The sequence below is a fragment of the Myotis lucifugus genome, unplaced genomic scaffold (assembly GCF_000147115.1).
Source record: "Myotis lucifugus unplaced genomic scaffold, Myoluc2.0 scaffold_123, whole genome shotgun sequence".
In the NCBI taxonomy this organism is placed as follows: Eukaryota; Metazoa; Chordata; class Mammalia; order Chiroptera; family Vespertilionidae; genus Myotis; species Myotis lucifugus.
The window spans coordinates 1,092,022-1,107,542 of NW_005871171.1; positions in this window are offsets into that span (position 1 = coordinate 1,092,022).

A 15,521-nucleotide genomic window follows, 5' to 3' on the forward strand; every position below is an offset into this window, starting at 1 on the left:
GGAAAAAAAATAAGAAAGAATTTAATAAAGGAAAAAACGTGAAAGAATGAGAAAAAATAGAGTAAGTAAAGGAAATGGAAAAATAAGAGATATGGAAGAAAAAAAGACAAAAATAATAACAAAGCAATAAGAAAGAGAAAATAATGTCAAAAAAATGAAGTGGAGTTTGTCTTGGCAGAGTTTAGTGCCTGCTGGGAGCTCTCTTTAGATCCTGCTCTTATGTGGACTCAGTCTCACTGTTTCGTATGCCAGCTCTGGGTCTCTTGGGAGGGACTTTCGTGCTAGCCACTCTCAGAAGCTGTCCACATTTGGCTCTTGGCAGCCTGTTCTAAACTTCAAGCGATCCACAGTTTGTAGCTGCCTCCACAGGACTTAACTATACATGGGAGGAGCTAAGCTGAGTTGTAAGGCTGGCTTGTTAATAGCATGTGGTCCACAGGCATGGCAGCAAACATCCCATGGCATTCACGATCTGCCTCTGCCCGCCTCCACCTGCAGGCCAGCTGTCAGACTTAGTCACTAAAAAAGACTTTTTCTAGAAGGACTTTTGGCAGAATCGGGAGGATGAGATCTCTGGGTCTCCCCTGAGGGGTAGGTGCTGATCAGATGTGGAAGATGGGGGATGTGTTCCCCTGTCCAAGAGCCACATGTCTGAGTCTGTTCCAGAATATTTCCCTGACCTTGGCAGGACAGAGCCCCTTATCTTCAGTCCAGTGGGGTCTGCTGGAAGCCAGGAGTTTCTCTTAGCTCTCATGTGAGGGGGAAGCACGCGTCAGCTTCACAGAACAGTCGCGGGAAAGTCCCCATACCAAAGCCAGTCACTGACACCCCCTGTGAGTGCCCTGACCTGTAGGCTTGGCCTCTGCTGCTTTCCCCTCAGCAGGGGTGAGATGCATGGTTGGGTGAGCAGGAATCCTGAGGGTGGAGTGAGCTGTATCCCTGAAGGTGATATATTTGTCTTTCCTCAGCTGTTCCTGCTGGAAGCAGTTTGTGCCTCTCAGGAAAATGGCTACTGTGATAAGGGGATGACCAACTGCAGGTCTCCCAGTCCATGTCTCCCCCAGCGCCTCCCACCGCAGTCTACTCAGGAGACTCCAGTCTGCACCTCCACCCTCCCTCCACTGAAGCCTCAGGTGGGTGGCTGCAAACGAAAATCCTGCACTCTGTTTTTGTTTGTTTGTTTATTTTGGTTTGGTTTTTTAAAGTGGCTTTATCTCCATCAATCTCCTCTTCCTGGAGAGAGAAGCCCTGGCGCCTTCCATGGCTAGATGTTACATGGGATGCTGTTCTCGGCTTTGGTGCCAACCTGGGGTCCAGGCCTCACTCCTCTCAGGGGTAACAACCCCCACACACGAGATATCCTCCTCACCCTTGGCCTGCCACCCCTGGGTGCTGATCCAGCCCCTCTTGCAACACCACCCTTCCTACCAGTCTGGAGGTGGTTCTGCTCTTCCTGTTAAAAGTCTCCTCTTCAGTTAGTCTTCAGTTGGTCATTCAGGGTGAATGCTCCCCAATTTAGTCTTATTTCCAGGTTGATTCTGGAAGGACGTGCAAGAAAGATCCACCTACCCTGCCACCATCTCCATACCTGCTTCTCTTTTATTATCTTTTTAATGGCTGAGGGATCTTCAGTGGTATCTGCTACTTCGTTTTTTTATATTCTCCTTGTATCATCTCTCCTTTTACTTTTGTTAATCTTACCAGAGGCTATCAATTACACTAATTTTTTTAAAAAACCATCTTTTTGTTACATTGACTTTTTTCTGTTTACCTTTCTCTGTTCTTATCTTTAGTATTTCCTTTGTTCTTGCTTTGAGTTTGTTTTGCTCCTCTTCTAGGTTTTGAGGTGTAAAGTGAGATTATTTTGTGAGGCCTTTCCTCATTTCTTGTGTAAGCACTTAGTGTTCCTTTTAGCACTGCTTTAGCTTTATCCCACATATTTTGATATGTTGCATTTTATATTCATCCATTTCTATGTAATTTTTAATTGCTTTTGAAACTTTCTATTTGATCCATGGATTATTTAATAGTGTTTCTACACTCTTTCGTGTTTACCATTTTCATTCTGTTAATGATCCCATTCTGGTCAGAGAGCACACTCTATAATTTCAACTTTTTCAAATTTATAGAGGTTTGTTTATGGCTCGGGACATTGAGTGAGTGCTCCATGATACTGAAAGTATGTATAGCCCCGCTGGCTTGGCTTAGTGGTTGCATGTTGACCTAAGAACCAGGAGGTTACAGTTCGATTCCCGGTCAGGGCACATGCCCGGGTTGCAAGCAGGAGGCAGCCGATCAATGGTTCTCTCTCATCATTGATGTTTCTATCTCTCTCTCCCTCTCCCTTTCTCCCCGAAGTCAATACAAATATATTTTTAAATGAATGTATATTCTGCTGATGTTGTGTGCATTAGATCATTTTGTCGAGTAAGCTGTTCAAATTTTCTATATCCTTGCAGATTTCCTGTCTAGTAGTTCTATCAAATGCTGAGAGGGGAGTGTTAAAGTCTCCTGTGAATTTCTCTTCCTCAATCCTTTCAGTTTTGAATCGGGTATTTCGAGGCTCTGGCATCTGGTCGTACCAAATGTTGTTGAAGATTCTAATAGGCACTGTAATGTAATGACGAAGAGTCATTTCCTCTGGGCCAGACTGCATGGGTTAAACCCTATCCCTGTCACTTAGCCCCTGGATAACTTTAAGCAAGTTACTTAACGCCGGATTTCTCCAGTATAACATAAAGGTTACAGTTGTACTTACCGCATTTATTGTTGTGAGGATTAAATAGGATGCCATTAACTTTAGGAACTGTTTTGAACAATGTCTGGCACATTTAAAGTACATGTAAGTATTATGTTATTATTACCAATGTCGTCTAGTTAGTACCAGTCAAGCAGAGAAGACAGACACTGGACAAGTGACTATACTAGTAATTATGCTAAGTGTCATGAAATCTCTGAGAGATACACTAATCAATAAGATGTGTTCAATGCCCTCAAGTAATTCACCATTGGGTAGGGGAGAAAGGCATGGAAACAAATAATAATGCCATTGGTTAAGTACTAAGAAGAGTTATGTTCAAATAGCTACAGCACAAGGAAGAGTGGATTCACTGGCAGGTGGTTTATAAGGGCCATGTTCTCTCAGCTAAACCTGGGAGAAGGACTAGTTTTAACTCATCATTTGATCATTGTAAGATTCACATTAACATCAGTCAGCAAAACAAAACACCCGCCATTGTCCCCAGTTTATTAGCAGCAGCTGACCGGGACTAGCTGGCTGTGTTTTCTAAAGAAGGCAAGTCCATCAGTATCTTCATCAACTGACACTTGGAATAAAGGCATGGGCGATACTTCAGCAAACAGGGGCTTGACTTTTCCAATAGAAGTGTGAGCAGAGTGCCAATTTAGTGCAGAATTGCTTGGTGTAGGTGCCTGATTAGCAAGCAAAATAATAAAATGCATTAACAAAACAGTCCAAAAATTTATCCCCTGAAGTAGAAATCCTTTCCTTACAATGAAAAAGCACTGAAGACTTCAACTGTGACTGCAAGAGAGCTGGTGGAAGTTTGCAAATGCATCTAACTTGGAGAGACAATGACCCTGCTTTAGAATGGGAAAGATAAATGTCATGATGGAATTTGATAAAAGGACTACTTACTCAAATTATCCAATCTAAGTATAATGTTGAGGTGACTGAGTTGCTAAGCCTATTTTTCTAGTGAGAAGAACTATACTTAAAGCAACCTTTATTCAGGCCTAGTTCTGCCAAATTAACAGCCAATTTACCTGGCAAGAACAATTTGACTGAAGGCTTGTCTTTTGTCAGGAGAAATTACATCAGTGAACCGGGACGCTTCTTGACCACTTTGGCCATCTTCGTCCTCTTTTCACATCATATCTATCTAACGCGTTAATGAGTAGCCAACGCGGAAACAAATTGAAGAAATGCCTGGCAATGAAAGGGGTGAAGATTTTGATAGAAAGCTTATCAAATAGTACATCTTTGGCATTGCTTTGTCATTCAATTAATGATAAGAAGGATTTCATTTATTTATTTTTCACCTTTTCATTGGAAAGTCAAGATGTTTACAAATCCAGATTAATGACAATAGCCGTTAGCCACACCTGCTCATAAATTTATTTGTGCTTGTGTATTTTGACAGGTGGATGTATTGAATATCCAACTCCCACCGTATGCATTTCTCTTTTTTCCAATTTATAATAATAAAAACAGATGTGGTAAGGGACATACTCATTTTATAATTTTTTGTGTTTTCATTTATTTTGTAGACTCATTTCCAATTTATGCTGCAAGCTTTGCCATGATTTATAGTTATAACTTCCTTGTGTTTGAATACATATTTCTATCTGCATGAAAATGCTCTGATTGATGTCAGCTGATATGTTTCAAAATTAAAATCTTATGTTATTTACAAGTATTTAATACACTAAAGACATTTTAAATACAAATGTTTGGGACAGATACAAATTTCTCTTAAGGCAATGCCGGAGTGATAAAATACAAGGTATGCAATTTGTCAAGCCATGTCACCAAGCCGTCCTGTGTTGATTCGATGTCTCTCTCACCCCCAGATAAAAGAGAAAGGTCAGGTCCAGCGGTTCAGGGACAGTTAGCAATATCTGGAGACACATTTGTTTATCACTTGTAAGGGGTGGATACTACCCACATCTAGTGGGTAGAGAGGCCAGGGATGCTGCTCAACATTCTACAATACACAAGGCAGCCCCATTCTAACAAAGAATGATCTGCCCGAGACGGTCAATGGTGCCAAGGATGAGAAACCCTGATCTAGTCTGAAGAATGTAAATGCCTTCATGCCCTTAGGTGTGAACATCAACATTTATCTAGCCATTCGCCCTGTCAGAGCTGCCCAAACAACATCTCGGTCATTAATTTGATAACTGCATCCCTCTCTGAGAAGAAAAGGAAACTGAGCTGATCCCATCTGCACCTTCACTGTACACATACACACACACACACACACACACACACACACACTCACTCACTTACTCTGTGAACCCCAGCCTAGCGTCTGTCTGTCTCTGTCTCTCTCTCTCTCTCTCTCTCTCTCTCTCTCTCAGACATCCGGCAGCCTGAAAGTTGCCACAGTTATTCTGACCTGACAGCTTGCCCCTGTCCTGTTGGTTCATTGTGGCTTTTAATGACCCCAAGGAGAGAAGCGATGGGGAGCAGGGCAGGTGCAATGGCACCTGCGAGGAGTGGCTGCGATCTTGCCACGCGGAGCTGTGAGCCCCGGCTTTCCCAGCCTCATGGAGCGTCCTCGTGTCGATGAGGGTGTGCGCTCCCTTTCAGGAGGCCTGCCTTTCTCTGGCCTCCATTCCGTGGCTTTCAGGGCAGAGACCATTAAACGAACAAGACCGACTCAGTGATTCTGTGTTCCGGAGACTAATTCCGCAGCCTGTGGCAGGCTCCTCTTCTCCTCCCCACACGGGGCATACATGTGTGTCTTCCGTTGAAAAGCACCAGGGGAGCTGGAGAGGTTTCACACTCTGCGTGTTTAGAGAGAAAAAAATTCTAGAGGAAACGAAGCGTTGTCCTGTGGCTGCCTATACTCCCTCAAAACACCTTAATTTCTGCTCCTGGGTGTCAGTCACTCAACATACAAATACTTCCAGCATGTGAAGCATTCCTGTGGGACTGTTACTAAAAGAGAGACCAAATCCTTCTTCAGTGAATTCCTCAGAAAGTTTGAGTGACAGTTGAAATTATTTTACACAAGAGTGAACTCATGAAGGATGGAACTCACAACTAGCTACAGTGATGACACGGACGGTGACGGTCCAGAGAGGGACAGCGGTGCCTGGCAATCCTGCCCCTACTCCCCTCCCACGCTTCAGACAGACTCAACACGTGCCACGTCTGAGTCTAGACACGGACTCAGAAATCTTCTCCACATAGAAATGCAGGTGGCCGTCACCACTCCAGGGGAGTCAGTATCTGAGTCGGACTCTATTTTTCATCCTTGGACTGTGGGTTCTAAGAAGTCACAGTGATTTGGAGAGAATAGACTAATTGGTAGGTAAGATTTTGATAGCGAGAAAGATGTTTTGGGTCCAGCAGTGACACTGTTAAAATCATGGTGATAGGAAAGTATTCGGAGCTTTCAAAAGCATGTGAGCAGGATTCTGGGGCCTCATTAAAATAAGTGGAACAGTCATTAGAGAAGCTGCTGGTTTGAGGGGAAAGATAAGAATGTAGTTTTAAAATTACATACCCCTTCTTTCTCCTTCCCTACATCTTGGAATTCCCCTTCCATTTCATCTTCTCACTGTTTCATTTTTTCCACTTTTCCTCCCATTTGTCTTACCCTCTCTCTCTGACATCACCCATCCCTGACACTAACACTACTGAAAAGAGAAGTATAATATGAAGAAAGAGGCCTCTCCTTGTCTTCCTGAAAGAGTTTTGTAATTTATTACCAAATCTACTTCTGCAAGTGTAATTTCTTATTAGCTTGAGTAATTTCATGTCTCAGTTCACTGATAATTATAATGATAGTAAGTATTCATAGCTAACTTTTGACTCCTCCAAAACTCAACTACGAATAGCCTACTGTTTACTGGAAGCCTCACCAACAACATAAACACTCGATTAACCATTGATTTGTATGTTATGTGTATTATATCCTGTATCCTTGCACTAAATAAGCTAGAGAAAAGAAAATTTTATTGAGGAAATCTTAAGGATGATGAAATACATTTGTAGTATGCGATAGTATTCCACATACTAGACATACATACATGACTTCATTCCATCTTAAGAACCACTCTTTGAGAAGAGATACTATTGACCTCCCCCTTTTGCAAAAACAATTTAGTGATGTGACTTACCCAAGGACACATGGGCTTCCTGGCTCTGAGTCCATGCTGTTACTAATAACACTGCTCACCCTAATAGAGAAAAGTAATTAAAACAATGATTTATCAGGATGGGAAGTACAGATGTATTTAAGGAACAGTGAGAAAGTCTGCTGTGCGTGTGTATGGGATGTATGAACTATGCATGAGAGTGTGTGTGTTTTCCTGTTCTTGTCCTGCTCAGAGTTTGGAAGGAAAAAGGAGGCTATAAATCTGCTGCATGAAGGACCCACTCATGGGTCCGTGTGGGGAAGACCTCACTGACAATCAGGAGGGGGACGAACATCAGAAGTGAGCTTGTGTAGCAGCACAGTCAATCACTTGGTTACATTATTGTTTCTGAAAACTTCTATTCCAGACGTGATCCACTTGGCATGGCCCCCCATCCTTTATCTCCCAGGATTAGAAAAGCACACTTGTCTGTTTTTCTATCACAATTGTGACTCATTAAATTCCTCCTACAGGAGACATACACATACTTTCATTTCCTCTGTGCAAGGATGAACTCAATAAGGTAGGGTTGACCCTGAAAAACACAGGCTTGAACTGCACAGGTCCACTGATATGCAGATTTTTTTCAATAAACATGTTCAATACTACAAATGTATTTTATCCTCCTTAAGATTTCCTCAATAAGATGTGTTTTTCTGTAGCTTATTTATTGCAAGAATGCAGCATGCGATACACATAACATGCAAATCAACTGTTAATCGAGTGATTATGTTGTTGGTGAGGCTCCCTGTAAGTAGTAGGCTATTCGTAGTTGAGTTTTGGGGGATCAAAAGTGGTATGTAACTGTGCTCCTAAACCCCACCACCCATCCCCGCCCTTCAAGGGTCAGCTGGGACATCATGGGGCTCCTTCCCCAGCAAACGGGGAGCTCTGAGACGTGGCCTGCCTTCTAGCACACGCGTCACAGTTGCACTTACTCTGTGAGCCCTCCTGAAGCCTGGACGGGGCCACCCCAACTTTTTACTTTGACAACAGGACAACTACCATCTGAAGTCTAATCACACACATAAAAAATTGAAAATGTCCACCTATCAAGCTGAAAATAAAAGTCAAAGTATAATAGAAAAGGGAGGCTTTTAATTAAATGCTGTCAGCTTCCATTTGCTGTCCGCTCATGGTTTGATTCAAGCACTCTCATCATGAGAACTCTGGGTCAAGAATTCTTCCTCAGGAGCCCTGGGGGACACGGTCACTCTTGTCCAGCACCAGTCAGCTTTTGTTTGGGGCCATTCCTGTTGCTTTAATTAGGAGACAAAACTTAATGTTGTAAATTCATAGAGAGTCACTCTTAATTTCTGTATAATCCATCACACTCTGAGCCTGCGTGTGGCAGCTCTTTTTAATAAAGGATTTTGCAGAGCACCTGCTGTGGCTAAAACACTTTATCATCTTTGCTAGCTCCAAGAGTTTTAGCATTATGTCATGTTTGACTCAAAAAAAATAGTATTATTATAAGCCCTGGAATTAGAAACCCAACAATGGAACTAGCTGATTTCAATTGCCCGTGAAGCTATCATGTACTGAGGAATAAAACTTGGTAAGTTTTCATTTTAATAAAAAACTATAACAGGACCAGGGATGCTTGTCTGAAACGAATAATTCCCACATTTCTGGATGCTATTGAATAATGGTCTCTCATCCATGAATTAATTATAAAACTAGAAATACTCTAAGAATATCAAAATGCATCCCCCACACTCCCTTTTAATGATAACTTTCGTTTCATCAACTCTGAGCTTAAAGGGTGGAAGCAAAGAGTATTCAATAGCCAATTTTTAAAACACCTCACCAGCTGCAGCACCTGGGAAGACCATTGGGGCGCGCTACATCCCAAGCATCATCCTGGTGTGACAGCTCAATTAAAGAGTCACGTTTAGGGGGAAATCTTTTCCTAATAATACTCTTTCAAGGAGCATGTGTAAAACTCCCCCACCCATTCCCAGCTAAGTCACATTTCCTTGAGTCTCTCAGCCCAATTCCATGAGTTTTAGATGTTTTTCTACTTAACCCAATGGTCATTTTTGGATTTGTATTGCAATCCAATCCTGGCTGTATTGTTTTTAAATGTCATTCTGGTCTTTTTTCCTCTTTGCCCCATTAGTGTCCAGTCCTGAATCTCATCAACATTAAGAGAGCATCTCTTGTCTCCAACCTGTACCCAACTCAGGAGCAAAGCGGTCCTGTCATTCTCCAGCTTTAGAAGTGGCTTTTCTTGACTCCAAGGAGAGGGACTGCCTCTCGCCACATACCCCTGGGGAGAAGTTGAGGAGAGCTGTTCTTGCTGAACTTCTCTTGTTAGCGGGTGGCAAGGCTGAGTCCAGGAGGAGGCTGGTTCTTCTGCAGCAGGGCCTTGAGGAAGTGCTGCAGGGAGGTAGCGCCCTCTTCCCCCTGATGTTAGCACATAGTCTCCGTCCAGATAGCTCTTCAGCTGGGGCCTTAGCCACAACTCCTGAGCAACAAGGACAGCCTCCTGTGCACCAGGCATCATTCAGGTTCTTTGTACTATCTGCTCTTCTCAGCAAACAATAACAGTCTGTCCATACACACAGGGAGGGCATTTCACAGGGTGTGTACATGGGGGGCAGGAATCTGTGCGGTTTGGGGACATTTTAGAATTCTGCCGAGCACAGCTTTTTTGGTTTTCTGAGCTCATATAGCGGTTAGCCTCCCCGAACCTCCCACAGCAACGATCGTCTATACTCAGGGGTCAGGGGGCAAGAAGCAGGGTGGCTTGCTCCCCCCCGCCCCCCAACAACCAGTAATTCATGTGGTCAAAGAAGCCACAGTCTCTCATTTTTGGCAACTTAATATGATCATCCATTCAGTTCTGAGAGCATCATTCAGGCTGCCCAGATTCCCAAGAGACTGGTCAGTAGCCAGATGCATCACTAGCATTCGACACACAGTATAACTTCCAGGCAACCCAAAACAGTGGTATTGGCAGAGGAAACTGCAAAAAGTATTTAAAGAAGAGTTTTTGAATCAGAGAAAGAATGTTCAATTTGTTCAAGTTCTTTAACTTCTCAAAGCCTCAGTTTCTTAATATTTAAAACAGGGATAATTCCAGTCACTACATGGTATCATTTCTGAGGAATCAATATGATAACATAGGTCAAACCTTTTACACAGGACCTAGCACCAGATAAGCTTACAACAACATTTCTTGGTAATACAACAATACTGCACAATCTAGAATTCCTTACGTTATAGCTGGGATTTGATTATTCACTAGAGGCCCATTGCAGGAAGATTCCTGCAAGAATAGGGCTTCCTGAGACTGGAGCGAAGCAGAGAAGGGAGTGAAGCCCACCGAGGCAGGCTTTGCTCCCTTCTCCGCTTCGCCCTTGGCTCCCTCCCATCTCTGCCGCCTTGGCTCTCTCCCTTCTCCGCCGATTCGCTCCCTTCCTTCTCCGCTGCCTCACTCCCTTCCTTCTCCACTGCTTCACTCCCTCCTGTCTCTACCACCTAATTCCCTCTCTTCCCCGCGGCCTCGGCTCCCTCCCTTCCCCACCACCTTGGCTCCCTCCCGTGTCTGCCGCCTCGGCTCTCTCCCTTCTCCGCCGATTCGCTCCCTCCCTTCTCCACTGCCTCGGTTCCCTCCCTTCTCCACTGCCTCGGTTCCCTCCCTTCTCCACTGCCTCACTCCCTCCCTTCTCCACTGCCTCGGTTCTCTCCCTTCTCCGCTGCCTCCCTCCCTCCCTTCCCCACCACCTTGGCTCCCTCCCGTGTCTGCCGCCTCACTCCCTCCCTTCTTCGCCACTTCGCTCTCTCCCGTGTCCACTGCCTCAGCTCCGCTCCCATCTCTGCTACCTCCGATCCGTTCCCTTCTCCGCTGCTTGGCTCCCTTCTGCAGTGCTTGGCTTCCTTCTACACTGTCTTCAGTCTTTGCTGGGCTCCTGTGTATGCAAGTTAAGAGCCATCTTTGTTGGGTTAATTTGCATACTCTTCTGATTGGCTAGTGGGCGTAGCGAAGGTATGGTCAATTAGCATCTTTGTCTTTTATTAGTGTAGATTTGGACTCTACTACAGACTGCTTCATGCCATGAGCAGCAAGTAATCAACACTCAGTTTTCCTGTTATGAGACCTGTCTGTTGGAATGGGCCCAGTTTCCCTGCCCTGCACTCTGCGACCTCAGGAGTAATCTTAGAATCTTGAAAGCTCAATACTTGTCAAATATTTTATAACACATAGTTTCATGCCTCAGCTAAATATGATACATCTTAGGATGCTCTTTTGTAATTGACTCGCAGGGATTTACTCCACTCATAAATACATGTTTTTGTTTTGTTGGTTAATCCACACCTGAGAATATTTTTTCCATTGATATTTAGAGAGTGGAATGGAGAGAAAGAGAGGGAGAGAGTGTGTCACATCGATTGGTTGCCTCTCACATGCATCCCGACCGGGGCTAGGGATTTAACCTGCAACCCAGGTCTGTGCCCTTGACTGGGAATCCTATTCTTTGGTGTGCAGTTCAAAGCTCCAAACACCGGCCAGGGCTCATAAATATATTTAATTTTGGATGAGAATATTATATTGTCTTGGATTTATTATTTGTCAGATATCAATATTCAAGTTTCCAGTCATGCGGACATGCCTGGTGATGAAAATAGGAATCGTATCTGTGCTTCAGTGAGGGAAATAATAGCCTTCTCACAAAATAGTGCTGAGACAACTAGATATCCACATGCAAAAACAGTGTTTAATTCTACGGTGGTCGCCTGGATAATGTCCTGCTCTCTAGAGCCTGTAGGTGTTACTTCATTAGGAAAAAGGCTCTTTGCAGATGTGGTTGAGGATTTGATATGTGGAGATCATTTTGAATGATCAGGGTGGGCCCAAAATCTAATCACAAGTGACTTTATAAGGGGGAGGCAGAGGGAGACTTGACACAGTCAGAAGACTTCAGGCCTGCGAACACTGAGATAGAGTGTGAAGCGGTGTGATCATCAGCCAAGGAGTGCCAGCAGCATTCCAGAAGCTGGAAGAGGAAAGAAATGGATTCTCCCTTTGCACCTCCAGAGGGACCACAACCCGGTCACACCTTGATCACCTCAGAACAAAAGATTCACACAGGATGAGAGGGAAGGGATGGAAAAATATATTTCCTGCAGATGAAACGGGGAAAAAGCTGGAATAGCAATACTCATATCTGGCAAAATAACTTCAAAACAAAGGCCATAACAAGAGACAATAAAGGCCACTTCATAATATTAAAGTAGTCGATATAACAAAAGGATATAACCCTGGTAAACATATATACACCCAATATAGGAGCATCTAAATATATTTTTTAAAAAAACTTCTGGAGGACTTTAAGGGAAAGATCAACAGTAATACAGTCATAGTAGGGGACTTTAACACCCTGCTGAGTTCATTGGATAAATCTTCCAGATGAAAAATTAACAAGGAAATGGAGACTCTAGGTCAGTGATGGCGAACCTTTTGAGCTCGGCGTGTCAGCATTTTGAAAAACCCTAACTTAACTCTGGTGCCGTGTCACATATAGAAAGTTTTTGATATTTGCAACCATAGTAAAACAAAGACTTATATTTTTGATATTTATTTTATATATTTAAATGCCATTTAACAAAGAAAAATCAACCAAAAAAATGAGTTCACATGTCACCTCTGACACGCATGTCATAGGTTCGCCATCACTGCTCTAGGTGATACACTAGACCAGATGGATTTAATTGACATTTACAGAACATTTCATCACAAAGCTGTAGAATATGCATTCTTCTCAAGTGCACATGGGACACTCTCAAAGACAGACCACATGTTAGGACACAAAACAAGTCTCTACAAGTTCAAGAAGATTGAAATATATCAAGCATCTTGTCAGATCACAATGAAATTAGAAATCAACTACAATAAAAACACTCAAATACATGGAGGCTAAATAGCATGTTATTAAATAATGAATGGGATATCAATTAAATTAAGGAAGAAGGAAAAAATACTTCCTGGAAACAAATGAAAATGAACACACAACAACCCAAAATATATGAAACAAAGGGAAAGTAATCCTGAGAGGGAGGTTTATAGCACTACAGGCCTATCTCAAAAAATAAAAGATTTTAATAAAATTCTAACCCTACAACTTAAAGAATTAGAAAGACAACAACAAGAAAAACCCAGAATAAGTAGAAGAAAGGAAATAATAAAGATAATAGGAGAAAAGTGACATGGAGACTAAAACAAAACAAAACAAAAAATCAATGAAACCAAGAGCTGGTTTTTTGAAAAGATAAATAAGATTGATAAACCTTTACCCAGATTTATCAAGACACAAAGAGAGAGAAAGCAAATAAATAAAATCAGAAACAAAAGAGGTGAAGTAACAACTGATACCACAGAAATACAAATGATTGTAAGAAAATACTATGGGCAACTATATGCCAACAAGCTGCACAATGTGGATGAAATGGACAAATTTCTAGAAAAATACAGTCTTCCAAAATTGAATCAGGAAGAATCAGGAAACCTGAATAGGCTGATGACAACTAATGAAATTGAAGCAGCAATCAAATACTCCCTGAGACCTCTAGCTGTTTTTGCTCAGTGGTTAGACTGTTGGACTACAGATTGAAGATTTGCAGGTTCGATTTCCATTAAGGACATGTACCGTGGTTGCAGGCTTGATCCCTGGCCCCAGTCCAGGTGTATGTGGGAGGCAACCAGTCTATATGTCTCCCTTGCATCAATGTTTCTCTCCCTCTGTCTCCCACCCTCCCTTCCATTCTCTCTAAAAAAAATCAATGGAAAAAATATCAAGTGAATATTAACAACAACAAAAGCCCTCATCAGTATGGCTTCACAGTTTACCAAGCATTCAGAGAGGTAGTAACATCTTTCCTCCTCACACTATTCCAAAATTCCAAGAGGAAGGGATACTTCCAACCTCTTTTTACAAGGCCAGCATTATCCTAACTCCAAAACCTGATAAAGACACTACAAAGAAAGAGAATTACAGGCCAATATCCCTGATGAGCATAGATGCTAAAATCCTCGACAAAATATTACCAAATCAGATCCAGGAATATACTAAAAAGATCATACACCATAGCAAAGTGGCATTTACTTAGGAATAAACTTAACCAAAGAGATAAGAGACTTATACTCAGAAAACTATAGAACATTGAAAAAAGAAATAGAGGAAGATATAAACAAGTGAAAGAATACACCATGTTCATGGATTGGTAGAATTAACATCATTAAAATATACATACTACCCAAAGCAATCTATAGATTCAATACAATCCCTTTTAAAATACCAACAACATATTTCACAGATCTAAAACAAATACTCCAAACATTTATATGGAACCAAAAAGACCCTGAATAGCTGCAGCAATCTTGAGAAAGAAGAACAAAGTTGGAGGATCCCAATATCAGATATCAAGTTATGCTACAAAGTCATTGTGTTCAAAACAGCCTGGTACTGGCACAAGAACAGGCATATAGGTTGATGGAACAGAACAGAGACCCCAGAAATCAACCCAAGCCATTATGCTCAATTAATATTTGGCAAAAGAGGCAAGAGCATACAATAAAGACAGTCTCTTCAATAAATGGTGTTGGGAAAACTAGACAGGTACATGCAATGGTAGCTAGACTACCAACTTAGACCATACACAAGAATAATCTCAAAATGGATAAAATATTTAAATGTAAGTCATGAAAACATAAAAATCCTAGAATAAACCATAGGTATAAAATTCTCAGACATCTCTATAGCAATATGTTTACCAATACACCTCTTGGGTCAAGGAAAACAAAGAATAAAATAAACAAAAGGGACTACATCAAAATAAAAAAACTTCTGCAGGTAAAGAAATCATCATCAAAATGAAAAGGGCGCCCACTTTATGGGAGACCATATTTGGCAATGATATACCTGATAAAGGGGTAACATCTAAAATATATAAGGAACTCATACAACTTAACAAAAGGAAGACAAACAATCCCATTAAAAATAGGCAAAGGACCTAAAGTGGACATACAGATGGCCAAGAGACATGAAAAACTGCTCAAAGTCATTGATCATCAGAGAGATTAAAATAAAAATGACAATTAGGTATCAACTCACAACTGCCAGAATGGCTGCCATCAATGACAAGTGCTGGTGAGGATGTGGAGAAAAGGAAACCATGGTACACTGCTAGTGTGCTATGCAGACTGGTGCAGCCATTATGGAAAACAGTATGGAGTTTTCTCAAAAAAATTAAAAATGGAACTGCCATTTGACCCAGTGAACCCACTTCTAGAAATATATCCTAAGAAACCCAAAAATACCAATCAGAAAGAATATTTGCACTTGACCAGTGTGGCTCCGTGGTTGAGCGTTGACTTAAGAACCAGGAGGTCATGGCTCAATTCCCAGTCAGGGCACAAGCCTGGGTTGTGGGCTCAATCAACCAGCTTGGGGCATGCAGGAGGCAGCTGATCAATGATTCTCTCTCATCATTGATGTTTCTATATCTCTCTTCCTCTCTCTAAAATCAGTAAATACACACACACACACACACACACACACACACACACACGAATGTATACGCCCTGATATTCATAGCAGTGCAATTTATAAAAGTTAAGATCTGAA